At 40.3% G+C, this 12,417-nt stretch overlaps 1 protein-coding gene across 1 annotated transcript in view; it reads right to left on the reverse strand.

The window, feature by feature from the left end:
* The window catches only part of NADK2 (NAD kinase 2, mitochondrial), a 68,200-nt gene that overhangs the window by 49,058 nt on the left and 6,725 nt on the right, over positions 1–12,417 (reverse strand). The gene's annotated exons all lie outside the window — the stretch shown is intronic.

Raw genomic sequence — 12,417 nt, forward strand, 5'->3', positions numbered from 1 at the left:
TATATAGTTATGAGGCTGAAAATGTGTCCTCATGGCTTAAAATAAGCCCACGTAAAACTCTCCAGGAGCAAAGGGGCAGTTCACACCTCATCAAGGCATGTATGGGACAAACCCAGCTCAGCCTCAGAGGAACAAAGGACACTGGCCTAGGCAGCAACAAAGGATCTGTTGGACTCTCAAATGAGTCACCCCCTTCCCTTGGTCAGTTTGGGACTACAATGAGGTAATGCTCACCTGACTCTGAAGGGGGGGTGGGGCAAAGCCAAGAGGGAAGAAAGAACATGATAAAAGGGAGAGACATTTGCCATGCTCTCTATCTTCCACCTCCATCTACAGACACCAGCACCAAGCGACTGAAGCGCTGAGCCAAGGGGAGAGCCTGGCTGAAGGGCAACCAGCCAGCCTGTGGTGAGAAGCATCTAAGTTTGTAAAGGCACAGGAGTGTTACGATCAGCTTAGAATGCGTTTTGCTTTTATTTCATTTGTCCAAATCTGACTTGCTGTGCTTTGACTTATAATCACTTAAAATCTATCTTTTGTAGTTAATAAATGTGTTTGTTTATTCTACCTGAAGCAGTGCGTTTGGTTTGAAGCATGTCAGAGACTCCCCTTGGGATAACAGCCTGGTACATATCAATTTCTTTCTTAAATTGACAAACTCATATAAGCTTGCAGGGTCCAGCGGGCATAACTGGACATTGCAAGATGGAGGTTCCTAGGGTTGTGTCTGGGACCAGAGATATTGGCTAGTATCATTCGGTTGCACAATCCAATCAGCGGCTGGCCAAAAGCGCTCACTCACGTAGCTGGGAGCAGCTTACATGCTAGAGGCTGTGCGTGAACAGTCCAAGAGTGGGGGTTCTCACAGCAGAGCAGGTTAAGGCTGGCTCCCAGAGTCGAGGATTGAAGTGACCTAGCAGATCACCGGTCCAGATAACACCAGGAGAACGTCTCACTTGGGCAAATCAGTTCATCTGTGTCTCTGTTTTTCCAACTGTAAAATGAGTATACCACAATTTTTCCCTTCACCCTTTATCTTACTTCTTTAGAGTGCATGGTCTTTGTGGCAGAGCCTGTCACTGTGTGTTTGTGCAGTCTCTAGCACAATGGGACCCGAAAATCCAGACTGGTGCCTCTAGGCACTATCATAAAAATTAGTAGTAATTTCTGTCAAGACCCAATATGGTGCCTGTCATTCACTGTCTCCCTACACATTTGATGGCTACTGAACTCAACATACGCTTCAGCATGTGGTATGATATTCCTTACCTCCCCTATGAAAGCACATCTGAAGACCCACTGCCTAGTTAAAGCAGCCAATTACTACAGAATGTAATATTTTATAAATACAAAAGTGTCAAACAGTAATTTGGTGGCATTACTCTAAATAATTACCTTTCTGTCTAAAAATTAATCAAGCGGAAACTAATATTGTGACATGTACACTTGTGATCTATTTACATCATAATCTCAGTCTAATTACTCCATGCAGTTTAACAGCTCAAGTTAATAAAGAATCTAAAGAAACAGGAAGCTAGGTCAAGTATCTAAAGATTTTTCAACACATCCTAAAGGGCACTGAATAGGTGTCTTCAGACATTATACAAAAACTATTCTCAATAAAACTCACATGAAATAAAATAAACAGAAGGGGATCCAATACAGGAATAGGACTTTTCCTTTTAAAAAGAAAATTACATGATCCCCTAGCTGTGATTTGGACTGCTGGCCTTCCTTCCCTAAGGACAAAGAATTCCCTTTGTATCTGTATTAATCTGCCACGTGGCCCTCTGAAGGTGAGCTGGGAAATCAAGACCTGATTTTATTTCTATCTCCTTGGGGAGTTTGTCCTCATGATCCTGGGAAGCAAAATAAGGCTCAGATATTGCTCCAAAACTATGTCAAGTGGCTAGTGATTTCCCTGCCCCAAAGGAAGCTGGTCTTATTGTCTTCTCTTCACAACAGAGGCCCCTTCTGGGCCTCTTTAGGGTACTGGGGTTCAAGAATGGACTCTCCCGAGGTTCTACCGCCATCCACTGTATGGGATTTACAGTAGGCCAGAAGGGTCTGTGTTTCTCCTGGGAGACCTCTTACAGAGGTGGTATGAGGGGGAGGGAGCAGAGCCTGAAAGCCCTTTACAACACCCTTGCATTTGCAGTGTTTGTGCTGTGTCCAGTATCCTCCATCCACGACCCAAGAGTAGGCAAAGACTGCTGAACTCTGCAGTCAGGGGCACTGACTGCTGGTGTGGTTTCCAGAGAATTCCATGATTTTCCATCTGGAACACTGCCCTTCCAGCATTGCTTCCCAAGGGGACAGGGAGCTTCTTGCCGTGAAACCAACTATTCCAATCCTCCGTCCTTTCCTGCTCAAGGGAAAGCAGCTGATGTGACCTCACACAGACTGGGCTATGGGGGTTGAGGGGATTACATGTTGATCACAGAGCCATTGGAGGTCTCTAACCAGATGCTAGTGAGGATGAAGCAGGAGACAAAGACCTTTCCTTTTGTCTTTGGCTTTCTCAAACCAGCTCTCTCCACGAAGCCTGCTGGTTTCCAGCTGTTGCAAATACCTCAGAGGGGAAGCAGAGCTGAGGGGACAATCTTCCCAAAAGGCAATCGCAGCCCTGGGACACGGTTGGAAGTCAGACAAACACATTGAGCCAAATGGTTAATCAGAAATTTGAAATAAGTTTGGAATTTCCCTTAGAAAAGCTCTTCAGGTGGGAAATCTGTCTGTCCCTGCAGAGGCAGATTAAACCGGAGAGAACTTTAGGGGCCAGGCCATTTCCCAGCTGCCGGATCTACTTCTGCCCCCAAGCTGCAAAAAGCAAGCTGAAGTACCCATTACAACTGATTTATGTATCTTAGTACAATGTAGAGCGGGTTAGGGACTGGGTGAAGGTATATGGCAACAGTTCTCTCAAATGTATTTTGTTAGTATAAGCATTAGTGCTTTTTAAAAAGTAGGAATTGGTGTCAGAGGAAATGAATTTCACACATATTACAGGAAAAAATATGACTGTGTGCCAGTCTATAACATAACAGTAGTGCAACAGCACAGAAACTAGGATGAAGCTCAACAATACTAATATAAAGTACTACTGCCTTGCATTAAGCTTTTCTGTATCTTCTTAGAGGTATAGCTTAAAGAATAGTGTTGCACTGAAAATTCTTTAATTTTTTAAAAGTATTTGGTCAAGACTATTACATAGGTTCAAGCCAGGAGCACGTAAAAATGTGCTCTTTACTAGGCAACTTCAGTGCACATCAGGCTATTTAAACATGAACCAAAATGCTCTGTAAATGTATTTTAATTATTTTACAAACCCAGAGAAAGTCGTGTCATTTAAAACCTGAGTTCAGCATTCTCTCTCTCTTCTACAGAGCTGGTAATTTCAAACACTTTGATGCAAAAGAAAACCTTGAATTTAGGTCATTAGGAAAAATGAAGGAATATTTTGCCCATCTGGTATTATTAGACAGCTTAACCGGAATAGCCAGTATTTATATTGCAACGAAGAGATGCAAATGAAGTTTAACAGAAGGGTGGAGGGTCCCAGAGCTCAGGCTCCAGCCCTAGCCCAAATGTCTGCACAGTAATTTTTAGCCCTGGAGCCCAAGCCCCGCGAAGCCGAGTTAGCTGCCGGAGGACAATCATAGGCATGCTGAGTCTTTTATCCCTGTGTAGACGTATCCTGAGTGACCTGTATTGTGGAACTTCAGGTGATCAAGTATTGGGATCTACTTCATTGTTTCTGGTACCTCCAAATCTGTGGGAATATAGAGGTCAGGGAAAAACCCCTCAAACTGATAAAAAATGTGTCTACAGAAGACTGGTATAAACAAGACTGGGTGATTAATAAGGGGTACCTATGATTTAATTATGTTCCGTGATTGATAATTAACCGTGGGAAAGCAATTTTCCCTCCAAAAGGGAGGTTTTTTGTCTCTCACCATATAAAAGTAAATTCAGGGAGTGCAAACTGCTGGCTTCCCACCAGTTACGTAAGAGAGATACAGAGGCCAGCTCTTTACCTTACATCAGGTTGGTAATATAGCTTTAATGTATCTATTCTTTTCTGTACTCTCTATAGTGCTATACTAACCTCAGATTGTCAAATAACAGGCGTGCATGGAAATTTCAAGCACAAATGTGCTTACTCAATTTAATATGAGGAAGAATGAAATGTGCTTTTAGACAAAGCAAGACAGAGACTTGAGATCTCTATTCCAGTCACAGCTTTGCCATGAACCTCCCAAGAACTTGGGCAAATCACTTGCTCTCACTCTTTTGACAATGTGCAGAAAGCTACGGAGGTGGTGGAGGAATTAAAAGGCATATTGGAAACATGTACTCTTATTAGTAGGCTTATGTATCATCCAGGGTAACACAGTCTTCATGCTGTCCTAAAGCTTGCCTTTGGGGAAGCATAGGGGGCTGATGCCTGAACACATTTTTTTCTGGTTGTTTTTGTATGAGTAATACATTCTTTTAAATAATTAGCAGAAAGCAAGACTCCTGACAGGAAGTACAAGATGACAGGTCTGGATGTGAATAACCTCATAGGAAAAAAAATCCTGATGGAAAGCTAACAGCTAGAAAATAAAGAGGCTGACTACTAGTCAACTGCCCTATTTCCTAACAGAAAGAGGAATCAAGCAATTGGTGATGGAAGTAAGCTGTTCAAATACAGAAGCAGTTACTGTACATGGAGCCCATATATTGTGATTTAAATAGAAGTTTTTTAAACTGAAGAGAAACAAAAATGTTAATGTTCAAGATACTGACAAGCTAAAGTTACCTGTAATCAGTGTTACTGTAAAATAGAAACATTTAGAAAAGAAAATAGTGCTGTATCATCTGAAAAGTTCTACTCACTGTTCTTGCTAGATCAAATATGTTTCCATTGTATTGCAATTATTAATATTGCTGGGTATAGGATCCTATTTCAAACACTAATTATTTTGATGGGCCAATACAGCGCAAGAATTTTTATTCCTTTTCCAGAACAATCGAACAGTCTGGTGAATGAGGTTTTGACTAATGCTTCTCCGAATGCTTGTATTACTTGCTGATAAGAACTTTTAAAGTAATAATAGTCTTATTTTAGATAGACCTGTTAGAACAGGAATTCTAAATATCTTAACAATACTTAGATTATGCAGCGATAAGTATATTAGAAATCCTTAGGCAGAATATACAAGTTCTATTTAAAGCCTTTTAATTATTTTTGGTACACAATATTCAATTAAGTCTGTTGGGTCAGATCATTCCTTGCTGGTCAGAGAAACTAACATATGAGGTTTCTGTTGATTCTTCTGATCAGTATTTAGGTCTCCAGGCCTTACCTTTAGTATTCCTATTTTTTATGTCTACGTGGAATTTGTAATCCGTATCATTAGTTCTTTGTTTTTATTTCTCCAGTCAGAGTTCTGTTCATTTGTACTAACACCATTTTAAGCAGAGGGCTTCATTTCCAGTCCAAGGTAGGTATGGATCATCATGCATTCCATCAAGTATACGTGCCGATTCATAGATTCTAGGACTGGAAGGGACCTCGAGAGGTCATCGAGTCCAGTCCCCTGCCCTCATGGCAGGACTAAATACTGTCTAGACCATCCCGGATAGACATTTATCTAACCTACTCTTAAATATCTCCAGAGATGGAGATTCCACAACCTCCCTAGGCAATTTATTTCAGTGTTTAACCACCCTGACAGTTAGGAACTTTTTCCTAATGTCCAACCTAAACCTCCCTTGCTGCAGTTTAAGCCCACTGCTTCTTGTTCTATCCTTAGAGGCTAAGGTGAACAAGTTTTCTCCCTCCTCCTTATGACACCCTTTTAGATACCTGAAAACTGCTATCATGTCCCCTCTGTCTTCTCTTTTCGAAACTAAACAAACCTAATTCTTTCAGCCTTCCTTTATAGGTCATGTTCTCAAGACCTTTAATCATTCTTGTTGCTCTTTTCTGGACCCTATCCAATTTCTCCACATCTTTCTTGAAATGCGGTGCCCAGAACTGGACACAATACTCCAGTTGAGGCCTAACCAGCGCAGAGTAGAGCGGAAGAATGACTTCTCGTGTCTTGCTCACAACACACCTGTTAATGCATCCCAGAATCATGTTTGCTTTTTTAGCAACAGCATCACACTGTTGATTCATATTTAGCTTGTGGTCCACTATAACCCCTAGATCCCTTTCTGCCGTATTCCTTCCTAGACAGTCTCTTCCCATTCTGTATGTGTGAAACTGATTGTTCCTTCCTAAGTGAAGCACTTTGCATTTGTCTTTGTTAAACTTCATCCTGTTTACCTCAGACCATTTCTCCAATTTGTCCAGATCATTTTGAATTGTGACCCTATCCTATGTGGGAACTGGAAAGAAGTCCCTGAACTACAATAGCTGGTATAATCAAAGCTTTTTTATACTAAGATATAACTTGAAAAACTGTGTCATTTAGTACAAAAAAAATCAACACTACTTACATGACCTCAGTCCCCTACCTGATCAGTGCCTACTCCATAATTGTGGAGAAGCTGAACATAAGTCAATGGTACTCATTGCATCTGCAGCATACTGCATGTTGCACAGAAACTAGCGATCTGGGATGTGTAATGGGAACTGGAGGTCCTAAAAACAGGTATGCTTAAAATCAATTATGTGCCGAATACCCCCCTCAGCCTTGATTTCTGAGAGAGAGAGAGAGAGAGAGAGAGAGAGAGAGAGAGAGTGTGTGTGTGTAACATCTGAAAATAATACATTAAAAGCATGTTTAGATCACAAAGTCAAGCATTCAAAAATTAGGAAACGCCCAAATTATTAAATTGGCAACTTTATCATAATGCTTATGCACAGAGGGGCCAAGTTACAATCGTCAACGACACAATCAAATTTTATTTTTTTTCCACAGGACTCTGCCTCATTCAGTGCACAGAACAGATGGCACTATGGGAATGAATCAGGGTTGTGTAATGAAGAAGGCTGTTGTCTGCAGTGCCTCTGCATCATTTGTTGCAAAAGTTGGAAAGTGAAGAAGGAGAAGATGGCAGGAAGAGAAACTCTCTCATTAATGGTTTAGGGAGTTTACTGCCCTCCTGGAGAATTGGTTTTTATTCCTCCCTCTGCCACAGAATTTTTATGTGAAGCTGGATATGACTTGTAAACAAACATTTTCACAGCAGGCCTCTGTGAATTCCTCATTTTCTGGGTACTGAACATGAGACACGTGGGGTCTGTTGTAGAAAGTGCTGAACTGCAACTAAGATCAATGCAAGCTCTGCTCTGAACATATGAAGTGCTATAAAATACTAAGCACTCCCCCCCCCCCCCACCAAAAAAAATCAGCTCCTAGGCTTCTCAAATCAGGCAACCAAAATCAGTTGACACTTCTTTGTAAAACGGAGCATAGCAACACCACTTCCTAGGAGCGTTGTGAAGGTAAATTCATCAATCTTTGTAAAGAACAAAAACTACAAAAGAACACCGTAGAAAAGCCTGGAGAGAAATTAATAACAGTAGAGTTTGGATAATGTGTAGTAGATACATGGGGACACACGTGGATAAAAAAATACTGAATAGTGATCCTGAGCACCATTCATCCTCTGCACAGAATGAGGCACAGGCTCTGTGCAAAAATATGTGGTTGTGTAATTAATGACTACATCATAACAGATGCACAAGGAAGATGGATTAAGGCTGCACAGATAACCTTAATTATGGCATTTCCTAACTTTTGAATGCCTGACTTTGCAACCTTAATGTTCTTTTAACATAGGAAATCGCATCCAAAAAACCTAAAAAAAAATTAAATAGTTTAAAAATTGAAAAAACAAAAATTTCATCATGTGGAACCATAATGACCCTCATCTCTGTAGGAGAATGTGGTCTACTGATTAGACTCTTCTGGTCCTGTTCCCTCAGTCTATCTCCTTCTTTCTACTGCACCTGCCCTGTCCCTTCCCTGCTGCTATCCCTCCCAGCTCCTGCCCAACATCCCCATCTCCTGTTCCTTTCCCCTCACACCTCTACATTAGAGTCAGGATGCCGCCTCCTCGCTGCCAGGGCATCAGCTCCGGGACCAATGAGAATACTGAAGAATCTGCCTGCTCTTGGTTCCAGTACTGGCACCACAATGGTCCCCAACTGTTGAGAGAAGTTACAGGGAAAGCCCCAGCAGCCCTGGACTGGAGCATGCTCAGTAACTCTGAGGTGATGGCACATGCAGTCTGTTTGTCACATGGGAGCTCTGAGGGAATGGTACCTTCACAATTTAGCAGTGGAACCAACAAACCTTTGATCATGTGCAAACAGATTTTTCAGAGGCTTATAACTTAGCCAAATCTGAGCAATTCTTCTACAGGAATACCAAGAAGCACATCCCTACCACAAACACCAGCACCCCCGTGCCAAATATCAAGTCCCTTCTCCAAAACATAGGCACTAAAGCTTTTCAGTGAAACAGATGTAAGATTTGTAAAATGGATAAGAAAGTATTTTTCCCTAATCTTATTCTCAGAAATGGATGAACTATTTTACCTGAAACTTTCCAAAAACATTCAGCCTGAGTCAGACGCCTGGCACTGAAAATTTCAGCCCAAACAGTTTAAATTTGGCAGTTATAAGTAACTGAAAACAGGGTCTTATAATGGTAAATGTCAGGCAAACTTAACTACATATGTTGCTACCTGCACCACCTAGAACTAAGGTTAAGATTTTGTCATGGGTATTTTTAGTAAAAGTCACAGGCAGGTCATGGGCAATAAACAATAAATCATGGAAGCCTGAGCCCCACCGCGGCCCATGGCTGACAGCCTGAGCCCAAGCCCTGCTGGGGCTGAAGTCGCAGAGGTCACTTAAAATGATGGAATCCGTGACCAACTTGTAGCCTTACCTATAATACGTATATGTACATGGTGGTGGGAGGGGAAGAGATTGTTTTTGTTATCTTAGTACTTAGTGTTACCAGCACTTAGGCGTCAAGAAATAAAAATAAGCTATTTACAGGATCCACAGTGCACTGCACCTTTAACTACACAAGCAGAAAGATATCTAAACAGTTCTTCCTCCAGATTTTGATTGCCTTTAAAATCGTACCAGCTAAAATCCCAGGCCTTTTAAGTTCAGAACAAAAAAGAGAAACAGTTTCTTTATCTAGTATCTGTCTCAAAGATGGCTTCTATTAGAAAGCATATGTAGAAAGTATTTTAAGTCTGTAAAAACTGGCCAATTCTGGGTAACAAGTTTTAAAAACATAAGGGCATATTGGATTCTATAACCTGGGTAATCTGTGGATTTCATTAAATCCAAAAAGATCATTCAATCCAGATCAGATACAATATTTTAAATCCATCTCTTTACAGGAAAATCAAAGTACTGCATAGATATATCTATTTTTAAAAAGTTAGTGATGGAGCATATTAACTACTGAATGTTTTGGGTCTATCAAGGTGAACAGTACAAAGACAAGAGTAAAGACCAGAATGTTCAAATGCTTTAAAATGCTTGGCTGTTCAAATGGGCTGAATACTACACATACAGAATATTTATGATATCATACTGAAATAATATTATAAATAAAAACTATGGTTCACAGAGCACCCGTAGGCACCCACAAAGAGCTGGTAGAACTCTCTCCCATCGTCTTAGAGCATCTGCACTATCAGCTCTACAGCACCCTACTCCTGTAAGCTTTGTGTGTAGCCATAGCTTTAGACCCAAATGTCTGGTGCAAGCATATGAGTGACTGCATTACCAATCACCTGCAGTTCCTTTCCAAAGAAAAATACCATTTGATGACTAAAGAAGCAGAGTGAGGATTTGCATAGGCTTGGGGAACTCAAGTGACAGGCAAGTAGCCTTTTCTCCTCCAATGTGAATTGTTCTAGTGGATCTCCACTCTTGGCAGTGACCACAGAAAGCACGTGAAGAGCATTTAAAGACTGAAGTACTGTACTTCCCAAGAGGATTAGATTTCACTTCTAAATCGAGAAAGCAGTGTTAAGTGAAGGACAACTGTAGTTCCTCACGAAAACTTTAAGAACTTCATTCACAGTCTGGTGAAGAGGCGCACACATGCATAGAGCCCTGATAGCCAAAAGCTTCAGTTTATAACTGAACCACAAGGCTGCATTTGTACTTCTTAGGTGAGCTAACACGTCTGCCAGGCATTTGGTATAGTCTCAGAAAGCCATTAGCAAAGCCAAACAGAAATACCTTGTATTGGTAGTAATCATTCCCTATTCATAATCTGAGGTACTTCCTGTGTGAAGCTTTACTTAAAGAGGACTCTCAGGTAAACAACCCTAAACCAGTCCTTTGAACTCAATAAGAGATAGCAGTAGCAATTATGTGACATTTGAACCTCAGAATGAATTTGTTCAGCTTTCTTTAGTCTAATAGAGACACAGACCTTTTATCTTTAAAATTAGAAGAACTGGGAGTAAGTATTTCCCCTGATACTGGTGCAGGATTTCAGTTTCTCCTACTCTGTTTAGAAAAGAAACTTTCACCTCAGTATTTTCATATCGGAGTAGGATAGGAAACTATACAAATGGAACAAAAACCAAGTACTTTTATTTCCATTTTCAACACCCAATTCAACTTAATTCAACTACATACAGAGAGGAAAAGCAAAAGATTGTCCCTGAAAAGGTAGATTTAGTCTGATCTACTTCAGGGTTCTGGGCTCACCATCAAAATTATTATCCAGCAGCAGATGCTGCAGGTAGGCACAGCCAAAGGACACAGTCTTTCTTGGAAGCTCCTACAATGTTCTCCTGATTGTGATTGGAAGGACTACTGATGCCCTTGATATACTAAAGACTGCCCCACTGACATTAAAGAGAACTGAATGATTAAATCCCATGGAATGCTTTGAGAAGCGTACATAGTTCTAAAAATCCTATAATGCCAAGAAAGAGTTAGTTACTACTTTGTATACAGATACCACAGTTTATACATCCCCTGCAACGGAGCCCTTAGCCACTATATACTGTTCTTGAATATTGGATAAAACTGATACCAATCCAAGTTTATAATTAGACACAATGAAGAGCTAGAACAGGAAGCTTAAAGTCTAGTGTCTTTATTTTTGCTCATTCGCGTCAAACCCTTATCTCAGTGAAGGCTTTTCTTCCTGAGAAGACAGGAAACTGGATTAAGGACAAGCTGACAACCATAATTTCTTCCGGTTGTGAAGTTACCTACCATAGAAGCAATGAAGTTTGCATACATATGTCCAACATGCAGTTAAATCCTGTCAAGCAAGTGCTTTCTGGAGATATTTACCCCATGTAAGACATATTCAATAAGGGGCAAAAAATAATCTTGAGTACATTTTTAAGACCACCATCACTAAATAGTGAAAGTGATTAATTCCATTATTCAAGATGAAGGAAATGTTAGAAATAAGTAGAATGGTAAAAGTTAGAGGATTTCTCCTTTTTACAACCATTTGGGTTTTAAAGGGATAGTTACAGGAAGGTAAATGCTTGAGTAAACAGTTAAGTACATAACATATGGAGAGGTCATGCAAACAAAGGAATGGGAAGAAATTTGATACAATTAGTTTGTCAACAAATACAAAAGCAAACCCATCCATGTACAGAGCTTAGTGTGGCATCACAGCACCAAGGCACAGTAGGGGAGGCTGGAATGGGCATGTGCCCTTTTTTCGGGGGTGCTTTTTTTTTTTTTTTTTTTGAACAAATGATAAAAAAAAGCCTGAAAGGTTTTTCTTTATGAAATGTTTTCATATGTGTTTAATTTACATTAGAAATTCAGGTCCCATCTAGCTTGAAAGACTGATAACTGGAGATCTAGTGAAATGATGACAAAGGCCAAGAATGTAAAAGCCGAACAATGACAGGAAAAAATTTTAGTCACATTGTTTAAAAATTTTGTTAAAAAGCATTTAACTTTAATGATTAAACAATGGACAAAGAAACATTAAATATTCAGAGTAAAATTTTCAAAAGTGACTTACACTCTTCAGTCTCACTGACTTTCAGTGGGACTCAGGCACTGTCAAAAACTCTTTGCCACAGAAGTTAAGGCAAGGGATCACAAAAACACATCCTAAATGATCCCCAATATTACCTCCAGCAAAAGGGAAGGCCAGACTTTACTTTCCTGATATTTCTAATGTAATATTCAAGCAGAGAACACACTACTCAGGCCACCTTTAAACAGTTTATTGTGGCTATGTCATTTCTCCCTATGAAGTCAGAATCACTCAGTACTGGCGTAATACAGTTTTCATTTTCTAAGGTGTTATGATAAAGGAATATTTTTAGTTTTTCTTGGCAGTTTTCTTTGACAAGGAGGAGAAAGCAAGGAATGGGAAACTAAAAGACAAGGTATGCTATATTTTTGCCCTGGATCCTGTAAGGACTTGTGCACTGACTTCAGTG

Source organism: Emys orbicularis, chromosome 6 (genome assembly GCF_028017835.1).
Source record: "Emys orbicularis isolate rEmyOrb1 chromosome 6, rEmyOrb1.hap1, whole genome shotgun sequence".
Classification (NCBI taxonomy): Eukaryota; Metazoa; Chordata; order Testudines; family Emydidae; genus Emys; species Emys orbicularis.